The sequence below is a fragment of the Dipodomys merriami genome, unplaced genomic scaffold (assembly GCF_024711535.1).
Source record: "Dipodomys merriami isolate MVZ:Mamm:240054 unplaced genomic scaffold, mDipMer1.0.p SCAF_49, whole genome shotgun sequence".
Lineage (NCBI taxonomy): Eukaryota > Metazoa > Chordata > Mammalia > Rodentia > Heteromyidae > Dipodomys > Dipodomys merriami.
Window position 1 is genome coordinate 2,246,569 of NW_027206057.1, and position 16,658 is coordinate 2,263,226.

General features: G+C 41.6%; 1 protein-coding gene across 5 annotated transcripts in view; it reads left to right on the plus strand.

Annotated features, from left to right (window-relative positions):
• Myo1b (myosin IB) overlaps positions 1 to 16,658 on the plus strand; it is a 187,147-nt gene that overhangs the window by 22,382 nt on the left and 148,107 nt on the right. The window contains exon 1 of one of the 5 annotated variants that reach the window (XM_069995683.1): positions 8,208 to 8,292. The exons of the other annotated variants lie outside the window; for them this stretch is intronic. The gene's annotated coding sequence lies outside the window, so the exon portion shown is untranslated. Of the gene's footprint in view, positions 1 to 8,207; positions 8,293 to 16,658 lie in introns of those variants that run through there. 5 annotated transcript variants of the gene reach the window in all.

A 16,658-nucleotide genomic window follows, 5' to 3' on the forward strand; every position in this document is an offset into this window, starting at 1 on the left:
TCCTGGGGCTTGAACTCAGGGCCTGGGCACTGTCCCTGAGCTCTTTTTGCTCAAAGCTAGTGTTCTACCATTTGAGCCACAGTACCACTTCTGGCTTTTTTCTGTTTGTGTGGTACTGAAGGTATCAAGCCCAGGGCTTCATGCATGCTAGACAAGCACTCAACCACTAAGCCATATTCCCAGCCTCTGCTGGTTATTTTTGAAATGGGATCTTGCTTTCTGCCTAGGCTCAAAATTGTGTGATTCACCTATGTTGGGCTTCCAGAGTGGTTAGTATAACACTGTCTCATCTCTGTGTTGACATCTACCTTGAGAAGGGATCTCCTGAACTGTGACCCTCCTAAGGTCAGTCACTGACATAGTTGGGATCGCAGATTGAGGTACCAGCACTCAGCTATATGTTTGAGTTTACATCTAAACCTGTATTTGTTATTGGTTTCTGAAGTCAAATGACTTTTTAGTGAACGTAACTTAAGCCTATGTTGGAAATTTCACAAATCACTTTAAAAATTATACCTATACTTTTAGAAGTAAGGCAGGGCAAATTTTACTTACTTAAGTGCATTTATTGATTCCATCATTTGGGTGTCAGTTATGACCTGGGCACTGAACTAGGTGCTGTCTTACTGGAGTGGAGAGACACTGTGGGTTTTGCTCTTATGAGGTGTAAGAGAGATATTGTGGAGATGAAAGCTGATCAGTTTATTTTTGAATTGGGACAGATGCCACGAAGGGAAAGAGTGGAGGGCGATAGAGGAAAAGAAAGTTGAGGAGAGGAGATTTTGATTGTGAAAATAGATATTCACACAGTGGCCTGTGGATAAGTTTATGTTCTGGGAAGAGTAAGCTGGTGGTAGAACCTTCCAGATAGTGAACATGAGGCTCACAGCACTGAGGTTGGCACTCTGTAATAGACTGATAGATTGATGGGAACTTGGTGATTGCTGGCTTTCCTAAAGTTGTGGCTTCTTAGTAAATCATCATACTGCTGTATTGAGTAGTGCTTAAGTCACGAGAATGTGGAGATGTTTCTTGGTCAGTATGTCCTCTGTCCCCAAATGGAATTGTTTAGGTCAACAGAGAACTGCCTCCATGATGTGGCTTGAATGGATTGTCTATCGCTACATCTTATGAGTAAGACATGGTTGATGGTTTGTCTTATGGATGGGTTGACTTTATGATAGTATTAGTGATAGGCATTCAGTACTTTGAATTTTCCCAGGCAAACAATCTGGATGGGGGATGCTGGCATGAGCTGCAGCTTCTAGGCAGTGTCTCCTCCATCACCAACGGAAACCCTGCAGCACACCGTGTTGCTGTTTCTGAGGTTCTGTAAGCTAGGCCTGATCAGTGCACTTCCAGAGTCACTGTAGCTTTAATCTATGTCAGGCTTATCATGACCTAACTTACAGTGGACCTAATTCCATTGTAAGTGGAGGAGTGTTCTCAACTGCACTGCCATTTACGCTGAGCATTGACATCTGGTGGACATGAGTGTGCTGCTCAGCGATGGGGTCTTTACTTAGAAGTTAGAGTAGGCCTACCAGGGATTCTAACAGAGTCTCAGCTCTCTCCCCTTTTGCTCCATCACCACCCTCTCAAACATACAGTAGGAGCTTGGGCTTGGCTATGGGCAGGCATTAAGGAGGCAGGATATGCTGGGGTCCTGCTCAATTAAACACACCTTGTTCCACCTGGCATCTCTGTTCTTTTTGGTGACCAAGACCTTTGCACTTAGGCATGTGCATCTGAGCCTTACATTCAGATGAGATCACTTTAGTGAGAAGTAATGTGTTATACTGGTTCTGGGCTCTGGAGAGAGTGTTGCTTCTGAAGTTTGACTTTCGTACTTACGATTGTTAGTATGTGAGTTTTGTATCTTCATCTGTGTCTGCCTTTATTTCCTCATCTGCACAACCTGGGTAATAATGCAGCCCCCTTCTCTGGGGTGGTGTACTAAGGATTACATGGGCTTACACATGCATTTTCAGCATTACAGGCCCCCAGTATAGATGTTACTACTGCTTATTCTTTCCTAAGCAGATACTCGTATGTTTGAATCCAAGCAGTACATAACACTTATAATGGATGGGGCTTTCAGCTGCTCCTTCGGCAGAGAACAAAATCAAAAGTGGAAACAGTGATTGTGTTAGAGAAGGGGATTGAGGGACTTTTGCCATTTTCTCTTTTAGTTTTTAAATCATTCATGGTGTGTACATGACATCTGTATTATTTATAACATGATAAAGCTGTATGAAAAGACCAGGCTGGCTATTTACCAGCTGGGCAGTGCTAAAGGACGGTAGAAGCGTGTGATGGGAAGCATACCTAGTCCTGGCTCTGAGCCTCCACAGGTAAGGATGCTTTCTCCTTTGTGTGTATAGTTACAGAAGTACAGAAGTACAAACAGGGCTGGGAAGGTGGCTCAGTGGTAGAGTGCTTGCCTCGAATGCACGAGGCCCTGGGTTCTCAGTACCATATAAGCAGAAAAAGCCAGAAGTGGCATTTTGGCTCAAGTGGTGGAGTGCTAGCCTTGAGCTGAAGAACTGAGGGACAGCACCCAGGCCCAGAGTTCAGGCCCCCCAACACACACACACACACACACACACACACACACACACACACACACACACACACACACACACACACACACACACACACACACACACACACACACACACACACACACACACACACACACACACACACACACACACACACACACACACACAGCACCCAGGCCCAGAGTTCAGCCCCCCAACACACACACACACACACACGCAAAGTTGTCAAAGGCCCCAACACACACACACACACACACACACACACACACACACACACACACACACACACACACACACACACACACACACACACACACACACACACACACACACACGCAAAGTTGTCAAACATTCCTTAGCAGAAAGGCCCCAAAAGTTAGTAGATGGAGATATGGTGCCTTGAGAAACCTATCTTTCTTTGAGTATTTCTTTTGCAGTTTTATTTTCCCTTTTTGTTTCTTTCTCCCTTAGTGAGCCCCTATCTGCTACTCCTTTTTTTTTTTTTGACTCCTCTGCCTCCACCTCCCCATTGAAAATGGCTCCACTTAATATCCTATACTTGCTGTCATGAAGAAATGATGTACATATCAAACTAAACCCTGATTTCTTACTCTTAAAGGTAAAAATAGGTACCTAATTTTCACCCTCAGAAATCTAAACTACATTGCCGTTTGTTTACTCACACCTAGAATTAATTAATTTGTTCACAGAAACGAATTAGAGTGCATGTCTTAAAAAGCACCTACAACCTTGGGAGATGGGATTCGGGGAGGGAGAGAAGGTGGAGGGAATGCTAAATATTTTGTTTCTGCCTATTTTGCTCAGTAAGGTTTTTCTTGTTGCCACCATTATGGTATGTGTCAGATTTAAAAAATTTTTCCGAACTGGAAAAAAAGAATTATGGAAAATTACTCAAACATATTTTTACACAGAAATGGTCAAATATGACAGATTTCCACAAAATGCCATTGATTTTTAGTACTTTATAAATATGTCACTGTCCTTTCCAGCTTCCTTTTTATGCCCTACCCCCCTCCTTTTGTACGGATTCAGTGGCTTGAACTCACCAGCTTGGCTCTTATTCTTACTCTGTCAGTTCAGCTATGCCACTAGTCCAGCTTTTTGCTGTTTATTTTAAAGATAGTATCTAGTATTCTTTTTCTGCATAGGATGACCTTGGACTACAAATTTCCAGGTCTCTGCCTCCTGAGTAGCTAGGATTACAGGGCTGAATCACTGGTGCCTGCCTATTATGCCACCTTTCATTTATGAGATGGCAAAATAAGTTCTGCCAAGTTTGTTTGTTTGTTTGCAGGAATTTATTTTTTATCAGTGGAGTTCTATAAGAATCTCAGAATAATCCTGATACAGATTTCAAAGAATGTATGAGTTGTGGAAATATTGTCTACATGAACAGAAGAGCTGTTTATATGAAAAATACTGCTGACTTCAGTGAGGTGGCATAGTTAAGGGTGTATTTAAATAAGGGTAATGATGCCTTTCGATACTGTATTCCATAATTGACAATGATTTTCATCTCTACAAATGACAAGTTTGATTATATTATACATATTTATTATAGATCTTTCTGCCTGAAGGATGTCTAATACAATTGTAATACGATTTGGATTTCTAGAATAGGCATAACTATTTTTCAAAAGAACTTATCATAGGAACTCTTTCCATTAAAAACAATATTACTTTTTTGAGTAGGGTACCAGGTGTTGAGGGTCTCAGCATGAGGAGTTGGCATGATTTGAAGATATGTTTCATAGCTGATACCATGGAGGGAGGTTCAGTTGTCTGGGTTAAGGTTAACTTAAGCATGCCAATGATGTAGAATATGAGCTTTGAGGAAATAATAGAAAGCAGTCAGCTTAACCTTAACACTTGGCATTGGTTGCCAGTTTATAAAACAAACACAGAGGTGTAGGTAGAGTATTAAAGGAAACTTGTGCTATTTTATTTCCTTAGAGGTGACCTGTTTCTTGGGGCTTGAACCTGGGGCCTGGAACCTTGAGTGTGGTCCCAGGGCGTTTTTTGTTCAAGGCTAGTGGTACCATTTGAGCCACAGCTCTGCTTTGGTCATTAATTGGAGATAAGAGTCATTGATGTTTCTCCTGGGCTGGCATTGAACCACAATCCTCAGATCTCAGGCTCCTGATAGCTAGGATTACAAAGCCAAAAGCCAGTAGCCACCCAGCTGTAGTGACCTGGCTATTCTTTTTTTTTTTTTTGCTGGTCATGGGGCCTGAACTCTGGGCTTGGACGCTGTCCCTCAGCTCCTCAGCTCAAGGGTAGTGCTCTACCACTTGAGCCACAGCACCACTTCCAGTTTTTTCTGCTTATGTGGTGTTGAGGAATTGAACCCAGGGTCTCAGGCATGCAAGGCAAGCACTCTACCACTGAGCCACCTTACCAGCCCCTGACCTGGCTATTCTCTACTGCTCCAGGGAGAAAAGACCCTGTCTTCACCATCTGTCAGTGGCCTAGGAGACATTTGAAGTGTGTATAGTGTATAGCACAGTGAGCTTCATCACCTTGGTGAGATAGCTCTGGCTTGCCTGCTAGCAGCAATGTGCTTTTATGCTCACCGTATCCTAGAGAGCAGTTAGTTCATGCAGCTGTTTAGATTTCCATTTGGACTCCTTGAAATAATCAGTTGTGAGAATCTCACAAAGAAGCCTAAAGTATAGTAGGATTTAGGGGACCTTTTATTTTATGGGAATTTGTATTGGGGTTGCAGCAGATAACAGCGGGGAGGGTGAATGGCAGCGGAAGGGGCCAGGGACATCTAAATAATTGTCCCATGTGTCAGAGGAACAGGCTGTTCATACAGTACAAGATTATGGGAACTCTCTTGGATCATTTTGAGCACATTACAGGAAATTGGAAAAGAGAATTATGAAAGATACTCATGAGCCTACTACCTTAAAATAACTACTGTAGGCATGTCTGAATAATTCTAAGCTTTTGTGCGTGTTTTAAAACATGACTGTAATGAGAGAAGACACTTTCTGTATTTCTGCTTGGCTTTTTAAAACATGTCTTACATTATTAATTGATGAAATTGTACATACTTGTAAGATACAGTGTGATACTTCCATATGCATAATATTTGTATACAGTGTATAAAATGATCAGATTCATTACCTTTGTGTTGAAAGAGCCTCACAGTTGTTGAAATACATTTTATAGCTGTATGTTATTCCACTGGGTACCATGATTTTCTGAAACATCCTTATATTTAATTGGGCACTGGTTTCCTTTTGCTATTTTGCTGTTATAAATGATAACTGTTGATAACCCTTTTGGTACATAGAACTTTTCCCATATTTTTGGATGATTTTTTTGTCAGTACATACTGAGAATGAGATGATTGAGTCAAAGATCATTGCGAGGACTTAATTACCTTTCTAACCATGGGGTGGGTGGTGTGAGTAGATTGGAGGGGCAGAGAGTACAGAGCAAAGGATAATGCCCAGGTTTTCTGTTTGATAACTGTGGTGTCTGGCACAGACTGGACTGCAGGTGAGGGATGATGGGAAGTGGGGCATGCTTCATGTTGGGAGGTGGTTGAGGAAGTTTCAGCACATCACTGGATTGCAAGACCTGGAGCTCAGGGAGAAGCCAGGGCCTGAAGTCCGGATAAAGTGGGTATCTACATGTAGTTGAAACTGTGGGTGTGGTTAGAGGGTGGAATGACAAGAGAAGGAGGATGATAGAACTCTGGAAAACAGTATTTTGTGAGTAGAGAAGGAGAAGTCACAAAGGTCAAATAAGGAGTAAGAAAGGAGGGGTAGGAAGTGATAACAGACAGAAATGAGCATATAGAGCTGAGTGGCGAAGTTTCAAGCAGCTTCAAGCAGCAGGTGCAATGGGCAGTTATAGGTCATGAAGTTTTTTTTGAGATGGTTTCATTGGCATGTGTCAATGAAGGAGGGCTTAAGAAGGGAACCTCAGAAAGGTGGTGACTGTCTGAGGTAACTATGACGAAAACAGATCAGCAGTTTCTAGAAGTGGCTTTGCCAGACGACATGTCAGTTCCCTGGTTGAGTGATTTAAGTATCAGAAATTTGTGTTCTCCCAGTTGGATGGAGGCTGGAAGTCTACGGTGAACGTGTCTATAGGCTTGACTTTTTCGGAGTCCTCTTTGTATTACAGATGAATGTCTTCTTGCTATGTGCTCATGAGATCAGTCCCTTGGTCTCTGGTATCTGTGCCCTTATCTCTGGGTCTACTTTTTTTAATGTTGATGTTGAGTTAAGCTTTAAATTTCCTGTCTCCAAAACAGTCACATTTTGAGACATTACGAATTAGGGCTTCCATGTGTGAACTTTGGAAGGTTACACTTCAGGCCACAAGCAATAGAGTCTTAAGTCCAGTGACCTCTTTGTAAGCTATTAAATTTTAAAGGAGGAAACTCAAATTTAGTGCTTTTTTTTTTTTTTTTGGTGGGGTAGTACTTTGAATTCAGGGCTTCATACTAGTTAGGCAGGTGCCCCCTTGAGCTATTTTTGTTTTAGTGATTTTTTTTTTTTAACCTAGGGGTCACACTTTTATGCCTGGGCTTGCCTAGGGCTTCAGTTCTCCTAATTGCTATCTCCTGAGTACTTAGGATAACAGGTTGAGCCACCATATAAGGTTGTTTATTATTATTATTATTATTGCCAGTCCTGGGGCTTGAATTCAGGGCTGGGACACTATGCCTGAGCTTCTTTTGCTCAAGGCACTTTACCATTTGAACCACAGTACCACTTCCGGCTTTTTCCTGTTTATGTTGTACTGAGGAATTGAACCCAGGGCTTCATACATACTAGGCAAGCACTCTACCACTAAGCCACATTCCCAGCCCTATATTATTTTAAATTTGTGCTCTCCCCCTCACCGCATCATCTGTATATACAGCTCTCTCAGTTTTGTTTTTCATGACCAGTGACTGCCATTTCACGTGTTTTCCTCTTGGGAATGTACTGCTGCCAGTCATGAGTCCTGCATAGATGTGGTAGGTAAGGCACTGTGATGCTTCCTCCCCTCGCCTCCCCCTAAAAGCTCTGAGTTCTTCAGGTCTGACTCCCTGTCTAGCCTCAGATTGCCTTTCCTCCAAGCTTCATGGTCCACAAGCTCTTTACTACTGTCCTCCGCTGCCCTGGTCCCTAGTCACTGTTTCTTGAATAGATATGTTTTGTAGTTACGCTTTAAAGGCTCTTTCTACTTGATCACAGCCTCATTATTCAACATGGAGGCCAAGTTTCATCTCACTTCTTGGATCCTTTTTGTGCTGTGGTAATCATCCCACCATCTCTACATCAGTGTTAGTCTTTCTACTCCTCATTTTCAGGTGAACCAGCTGTCTTATGGGACCACCTGCTTATTGATTATACTGTTCTGAAGTATTTTCTTTTCTCAGCTCGAGTGCAGATGCCTAGGAAGTGGAAGATGCACCTGTCACTCTTTCCAGGCTGTGTGCATCCCAGGTGCACTGTGGGTTATGGATAGTAGAGTCCAGTGTGCTTAATCAGATAGTCCTCCCTGGGTAGAAGCTCCGGCCACTTCTGCCTAGCCACAGGGTATTGACCTACTTTCCCCTTCTTATCTGTGTGCAAAATATTTGTTGTACTTAGTGTGTTCTCCCTGTCACAACGAATGTTTGTCTATTCCTTTCATATGAACTGAGTGCTGAAGGGCTGGTTCACTCAGCGGGAAACACAATGGAGAGGGAAAGTTGGTAAGCAGTTTTAATTTCTGAGCTAGGAGGATCTTATGCTTATGTCACTGAAAAAGAACTCTAGTTTTATACCTATTGGGGAATATGCTTAAGGGTAGAACTGTACATTTTTAAGTTTTTAGTGCCTCTTAATTGGATGATTTACAGTCTAATGATGTATTTCAAAAACCTTTTTTTACATGCACTACTTGTAGAAGTAAGTAAAATTTTCTTAATCGGATATGACAGTATGCTTTGTTATTGAATAGTTCGTTTCTTAACAAAACTTTCTTTGGGAAAATTTGTTTTATGGATCTTTATGTGATCAAGCTGATCAATTTAAAATGGATTTTAACATTATGTGTATGCTGCTTTTTAGGAAAAAGGTTCGTGTGTGAGTACTTGTATTTATGTATGCTTATGTAAATAAGATAACTTCTATCACCTGTGGCATATCTATAAATTAGTAAAACTATTATTCACAATTAGTTAACATTTATAAATGTAGATTATACAAATATAAATTTTAGTAAGCATGTTATATAGGACCTAAAATGATTAGATGTGCTTTATAAGTTAACTCTAACATAGAATGCATTTAGAGATATGTAAGCATTATGATTACTTTAATTTTAAACTAATTCTTCCAGTAATGAAAAAATGGAACTGGAAATTGATGCAGAAAATGTTTCTACATCCCAGGGTAATTGTTGATTCAAATTAACTTAGGCCAGTTAGCTCACTGTAGCAGTTTAGCTATTTTCTTTTAAAATTCTTTTCAAATTACAAAATAGTTTTGTCTTTTTCTTTGCGGTATTGGGGTTTGAACTTGGGGGCTCTCCCTTTTTAGCTTGCTATCTTACCACTGAACCATGTCCCCAGCTGCCTTCTGAATTTACATTATCAGGGTCATTTGGGGGAACATCTTGGCTAGTTTTGTTTGATCACTTCTCAACTAATAAACATTCATGAAATCCTAATGTAAATGTATAAATATGTCTCCCTTTGTTTACATAGTTCATTAGACTTTATTTTAGTAGATAACTGCTTGAGGGAGCTTCTGAATTTTTATTATCCTAGAAAACTTGCTTAGCTATGTCTACAGAGATGTTGCCGAAACTGTACTGTTAAGTAATGCATATTTGTTTCCTTCATGTAAGTAAAATTCTTGAGTTGTAAACTTTTGCTTTCATAACTAGATGAACAAAATAGCCAGTGCATTTTGCAGCTCTGTACATTGTTGTAAACACACAGAACATATTCATTGCAACTCAAGAGTTTTACTTACTGTAAGCCTATTGACTGTGTGTCTTTCTAGTCTGTTTCTTTAATACAGGGTGCTCTCCCTCTCTCCTTCCCTCCCTTTCTCCCTCTCCCTTTCTTCCTCCCTCCTTCCCTCCCTTCTTCCTTCCTTCCCTCCCTCCCTCCCTTCCCCCCTCCCTCCCTCTCTCCCTTCTTCCTTCCTTCCTTCCTTCCTTCCTTCCTTCCTTCCTTCCTTCCTTCCTTCCTTCTTTCCTTCCTTCCTTCTTTCCTTCCTTCCTTCCTTCCTTTCTGTCTTTCCTTCTGTCTTTCTGTCTGTATAAACAGATGCTTTCCTTTGCCTCTGAGAAAATGTCATTGAGAAAGATTTTTGTGGACTGGCATTTGCTAGAGCTTTTTTTTTTTTTTTTTGTTCCACATTCTTTAGATTCAAAAAATGGAGAACTCAATCTTTCCAGAGTTAGCCTTTTTTGTTGAGTCAACAGTGATGGAAACTGGAATAGAATCTTAGGAGATAATGGATTATACATTCTTGTGGGGAAACTGAGGCTTGGAGATGGCAAATTGCCCAAGGTCTCAATGTGCATTTTCTCTGAGCCACCATAATCACTGATCTCTGTGCCATTGCAGAATGCAAAGCTCTGTTTCCCTGAGGTACAACTTCCTGCTTACCCAGACAGACAGAACTCACTACCTGGCTCTCCCTAGTCACTACAGAGAGCCTGATCCTGGGAAAGACCTGTTTTTCAAAGCACTACTTATGCCCTGGAACATTCTGGGCTGTTTCTTCGTTCAGCCGACAGTGTTCAAGATCTGATTTGGGGTCCCCCTCACCTCCAAAAAACAACAGCAACAACAAAAAAACAAAAAACAAAAAACAAAACCCAACCAGACTGGAACAGGAATCTCATTATGAGTACTTGCCATGAGTGTATAATTGTACAATTGATTATAATGGGAACATATCTTTCTGATCTGATCAAGTATCAAGAGAACAGAGGGATGGGAATACAGCTTAATGGTAGAGCTCCTGCCTGGCATGCCCAAGACCCTGGGTGCACAGCTACAAATGGTAGAGGCAAGGGGTCAGGAGACTGTGGGGTGAAGATAGGAGCATGTGGAACAAAATGGGATTAGGACCCTCTGATTAATGTTGATTCATTTAGAAGGGAAGTTGGTTTGCCTTGGTGGCTGTATTCAATCTAATAGCCACTTCATATTCCTGGCATCTGTACCCCCACCAGGACCAATCAGATCTGTGGGGTGTGCCAGTTATAGTTGAGTAGTTTTACATTTACCCATGGTCTTCAGGGCTTCGAGTTTGCCAATCTAAACACCATCCACTTCTTGGAATTTTTTAAAAAATCTGTCTTGAGGGAATGAATTGAAAAGTCTATGGGTTATAATTAGCACATTCCCTGTACAGCTGAGTTTGTGTTTCTGGATAGAACAGTGGTTTATAGTTTTTGGCTACCTTGTCCCACAGGGACACGTAGTCCTTCAGACATTAGCTCATTGATTCTTACAACGTTGAGTATGGGTTGTGTAACGTGATTACAGGTTCCCCCTTTAGCTAGGGCTGCTTTCTGTGCCTTCTGGATTTGGGGAGGTTATAATAAGTGAGGGAGTTGGAGAAGACAGAGCCTGACATGGATTTCTGATTGAGCTGTGAAATGCTCCTCTCTGAAGCTAGCTTGCTCTTTGGCAGCCATTCCTGCCTTGTTTCTGCAGAACTGCCTCTGGGAAATGACTGAAGGGACAATGATGCTGGTGGCTGCATTCCACCTTCAGGGTGTCAGACTCAGCTCTCTAGGTTAGTTACGTGGACATGCTGGTAAGAAGATAAAAGATAGGCCACAAGAGTAGATGATCCCTTCAGAGTCAAAGGAAGAACTGGGAATTGGGAAGGAGGAAGAAATTAGTGTCTAATAAGTTTGTCTTCTCTTAACTGAGATTGTGTTAGCAACTGAGATTGTGGATCAAAAATATGAATTCCAGACACCAATTCCCTTGCATGGGAACCTGGGCTGTGATCGTAAGGCCTGTGTTGTAACATATTGTGAATCAAAAGAATCCTTTATGGTAAACTATGGCTTCAAGACTTCTGTAACGTAGATGTAAAACTTACTGTTAAGGCATTCTGCAGTATTGTGAATAGCTTGAGAATTTAAGGAGTTAGACTGAAAGGTATATGACTAATATAATGAGTGAAAGACCATTCTCAAACCTGTTTGTAGGGCTTCATCTTTGCCCTGGCTCTCCCAGAAACCAGATATGTATCACTAATGTTTTCTCTGTTACAAGATTCCTAGTATCCCAAGGTCCAGCTCCTTGTCTTTTAATTACAAACAAGAATTATTTAGATAATTTGCTCATATTTTAGAAGATATAGTTAGTACTAGGTTTTCCAAAACCTTCAATGTTGTTATAGAAGCCACTGTTTTATTTATTGGAAAAAAGTCTGTCCTCCTCTCACTTTGTAAATGGTAATGTCTTAGATACTGTTTTCCTCCTTTATAACTGACCTATGCTGAGAATTGAGGTATACCAGTGGCTGATTTGTGCCTTTTCTTGACGAAGTCAGTCTTTCCTTGCCTTGGCAGATAGAAACTTTGACCTTGATCTTGTTCCTGGCCCATCTCTGGTTATGCAAGGACATCTTCTAGAGTATTAACCCTTATACAACCTTAATGTCAAAGTAATTACTCCTGTCAGTCATAGGGCTTCTCCAGACTTGATACAGGTTCCTCTCCCCCTCCCCCCTCCCCCCCCCCCCCGGGTCCATGGGGCCTGAACTCTGGACCTGGGCACTGTCCCTTAGCTCTTCAGCTCAAGGTGAGCACTCTACCACTTGAGCCACAGCACTACTTCCAGCTTTTTCTGCTTATGTGGTGCTAAGGAATTGAACCCAGGGCTTCATGCATGCAAGGCAAGCACTCTACCACTGAGCCACCTTCCCAGCCCCCCTCCCCTCTTTTTTTAATAGCATATGGGTGTCCATTGCATTTTTCTATTTATTTTTACTCCCTGTTTAAATTTATTTGATTTTCACTGCTGATAATTTAATGTCCTTTATCTTAGCCAGAGTTTGAATACAAGGCAACAACATATTCTGTGGATATTTTTGACTGTTCCTGTTCCTTTTCTAATCCAGAAGTCTAACAAAAGCCCCCCTAACAGCAGCCCATTAACTATTCTTAGCAGAAAGCTTTAGAGAAAGGATGGAGGTGGGGAAGCTCTCCACAGGTAGTGGCTTTAACAATGGACTAAAGGATTGGACAATAAGATAACTATAATTTGTGAGGTAAATGCTCTGGATAAATCTACCTTATATAAATGTATCTGAGTGTTGGCAGAAATAAAGGCCAACAGCACCTTAGCCTTTTCACACATGCATATCAGTCCTCTTTTTCACTTGCTCTGAGTGATTGCAAAGCACCTGTACCATCTTGCGTGCTCACCAGCCCTGTCATGCAGTCTCCTTTGAGAACATGCTGCTTGCCTAAATTGAAAAATCTACTTCCCAGTCCAGTTGCCCCAGTTTCCAGTTAGGAAATAGTGAGCACACATGTCTTACCTTTTGGTTCTAACTTGAGTCCTCCATGAAGCTCTCTTGTTATACCATGTGCTGATTGTGATGTAGGTGAGGAAAGTAGAAAGGATGGAAATGATGTGGGTCAGATGAATAGGCTGTGCTCTGCACACCAAAACTTGGGTGGCAGACAATTGGCCATGCCGAAGGGCCTTCACCCATTGCAAACTTGAGCCTGTATTCTCCAGTGAAGCACACTGACGGTGGTGAGGGAGTGTGCCATGTACTTAAACAACAGGTCTTAGTTTCTCACAATTCTGAGGCTGTGAAGGTCAAGGTCAGGGAGCTGGAAGACTTGGTTCCTGGTGAGGGTCTTCTTTCTGACTTGTAGATACCTGCCTTCTTAATGTATCCTCACAGGGTGAGAGGGAGCAAGCAAGAGAGCTCTTCTAGTGTTTCATTTTCCGATAAGAATATTAATCCCATAATGCCCCTTCTCATGACATTTTCTGAACTTACTTGTCCTTCAGCCTGATCTCCAAATGCCACAAAATTGGGTGATAGAACTTCAACATAATTAGGGGGACACAAGCATTCAGTTCCACAGCAGTTGGCTTGCTTATAGCAACAGCATCTCATACTGGTTTCTATTAAGGAGGATTTATTTAAGAGAAGATGCCCAGTTCAACCTCTTGAGGGCCTATATACCACTGTAGCATTTGAAGCAGCCTTTTTGTTTGCCTGATATACTCTGTCATTGTGCATCATTCTTCATAGGCTTTCTGTGCAGGAGCCTTGGCAAGGTTCCTTCGCGTGATACCTGAAGTATGGTCACAAGTCCCCCTGACTGCAGTCTCTGTGTCCTGATGTCAGGTCCTGGAAACCAGTATTATTAACTCAGTTCACTATCACCTGGTTGAAGGTGCTCATGGAGGCGTTGTTGGCATGTTTGTGTGTTTGCCTTAGGGGGAGGGAACCTCAACCGGGAGACTGAGGAAGAGATGGGAGTCAGGTGGGGTCCTGGGTTCTATGCTAAGGAATTTTTTCTTTTAATTGTGGTTAAGATGTATATAAATACAATGTATCGTTTTAACCTTTTGAAGAGTCCACTTCATTAAGTAATTTTGTATTACTGTGCCATCACCATCATCGATCTCAGACTAAAATTCTGTGGCCACTAAGCACCACTCCTTATTCTCCTTCCCAGCCTCTGGTAACTACCATTTTACTTTGTTTTCAGGAATTTGACCGTACTGAGAATTTCAGGCAAGTGGAGCCACACAATAACTTCCCTTTTATGACTGACTTTCTTCATTTTGTGTAATGTCTTCAAGATTCATCTATGATGTAGCATGAATCAGATTTCTTTTTCCTTTTTGTTTTTGTCGGCTGTGGGGCTTGAACTCTGGGCTTGGGTGCTGTCCTTGTGCTCTTCAGCTCAAAGCAAGCGCTCCACCGCTTGAGCCACAGCACCACTTCTGGTTTTCTAGCGGTTTATTGGAGATAAGAGTCTCATGAACTTTCTGCCCGGGCTGGCTTTGAACCATGATCCTCAGATCTCAGCCTCCTGAGTAGCTAGGATTACAGGTGTGACCCACCGGAGCTCGGCTTTTCTTTTTCCTTTTTAAGGCTGAGTTCTTCTCTGCTCTAGTGTGTGTGTGTGTGTGTGTGTGTGTGTGTGTGTGTGTGTGTGTGTGTGTGTGTGTGTGTGTGTGTGTGTGTGTGTGTGTGTGTGTGTGTGTGTGTGTGTGTGTGTGTGTGTGTGTGTGTGTGTGTGTGTATCAGTCACATTTAGTTTATTCAGCTGTCAATAGACACTTAGATTCCTTGCACCTTTTGGCTATTGTGAATAATTTTGTTAGCAACATGGAAAGTCTCTGCTTTCACTTTTGGTAATATACTCAGAAGTAGAATTGCTGGGTTATATGGTGACTCTGATTTTTTTCTTTTTAAAAGATCTGATAAGGAATTGGAATCTTGGCTTCCAGGCACTAGAGACTTCTTGTGGGAGTTGAAGTGGGTGTACCTGATCAGACTGTGATTTTAAAAGGTGACTTAAATCCCATGGCCTGGAGCTGGGAAGGAAAGGGCTGGCAGGGACTGAGGCGGCAACACCAGACCACTTGAGCAGGCTGCTGGGGGAAGGGATGGACATGAGTGACTACAGAGAGATAATCAGGGAGACGAGTTGATTAGAAGGGAGGCATTAGCAGCCAAGGATGAGAGTGTGCAATTGTGACTAGAATTTTAGGGGGAAATACATTTTTTTCTTTTTCTTTTGTATTTTTGGGTGAGATAGTAGAGGTTTTTGATGTGAGATAAGTAATAGAGATATCTAATTGATAGGCAGAATGGTGATAAAATGAGTTGGTAATTTTGGAAAGGAAGAAGGTACAAAGGGGACAGATGGCTCTCTTTGGGGCTGGAATTAAAAGTGGTGGGGACATTATTGTGTAGCTCTACAGATTTACTGCTCCTACCTATTTATTTCACATTCCTACCTTCAGATGACAGATTAACACTTATAAAACGAGAAATAAAGCCTATTTATTGGTTGGTTTTAAAGTCAGAAATTAAGAGAATTCTAATTAATTCAAAAAGATTTAGTTCCATACATGGGGTTATTGGATTTGGTTGGATTTTACTCATCTACATTACATTTTCTAAAGTTTTTTTTTTCCTCCTAGAGTGAACACATACTGCTTTTAGTCATGAAAGGTCATTTGACATTTCAGGAGTGGGCTGTTTGCTGGACTCTCCTGATGGCCTGAGCTCCTAGCAGATGGTGGGAGGAGGGCGGGGAGAGGAGGGGAGGAAGGGAGAGACTATCATTGTTCACTGTGCCTTTAGCACATAGTGCCTGTAACCCAGCAGGACTTGATAATGGACAGCTGATTGAACTAAGCTGATTGGAAAATTAAATCTAAGAGATGAGACATAGTGCTATTTAAAATTTTTTTTTCATTTATATGTTATTGTAAAGATACCGTACAAAGGGGCTATAGTTACGGGGTTACAGTTACATGCATAAGGTAATGAGTTCATTGTTACCCCCTCCTTTGTTTTTCCCCTATCATCCCTGCCTTCCCTCCCACCTCCGCATAGTGTCTTGTACATCTCATTGTTACAATGGGTCAACCTATATCCCTGTTTCAATATTTTGTTATTTCCCTTCTCTTCCTCAAATTAGAAAAATGTATATACAAGATGCAGGGCACCAGAATCAAATACAGTGACAGCATGGGTTATTGGTGGGGGGGAGGGGGGCATACAAAAGAAACATAAAAAAATCACATAATACATTATAAATACATTAAAACAACAGTGACAAAGATAAAACCACTTTTCTAGGAAGGAAATTCTAGTGTTTCTCAGGCACTTGGCTGGTATTAGGTGCTGAATGATCTCGTATAGACTTGGCTCCTCTTTTGCCTTTGTTTTGCTATCAGGATTTTCTGAGATATATTTTGTTCATGAGATTGTACTACATTGGCTGGATTTTCTTACTTACATGTGTTTTCCTGTCATTCTTAAAAGCATTAGTGATCTCATTGGGCGCTAAGTGGCTCAATTCTGTTTCCTTTCCTTTGTTGAT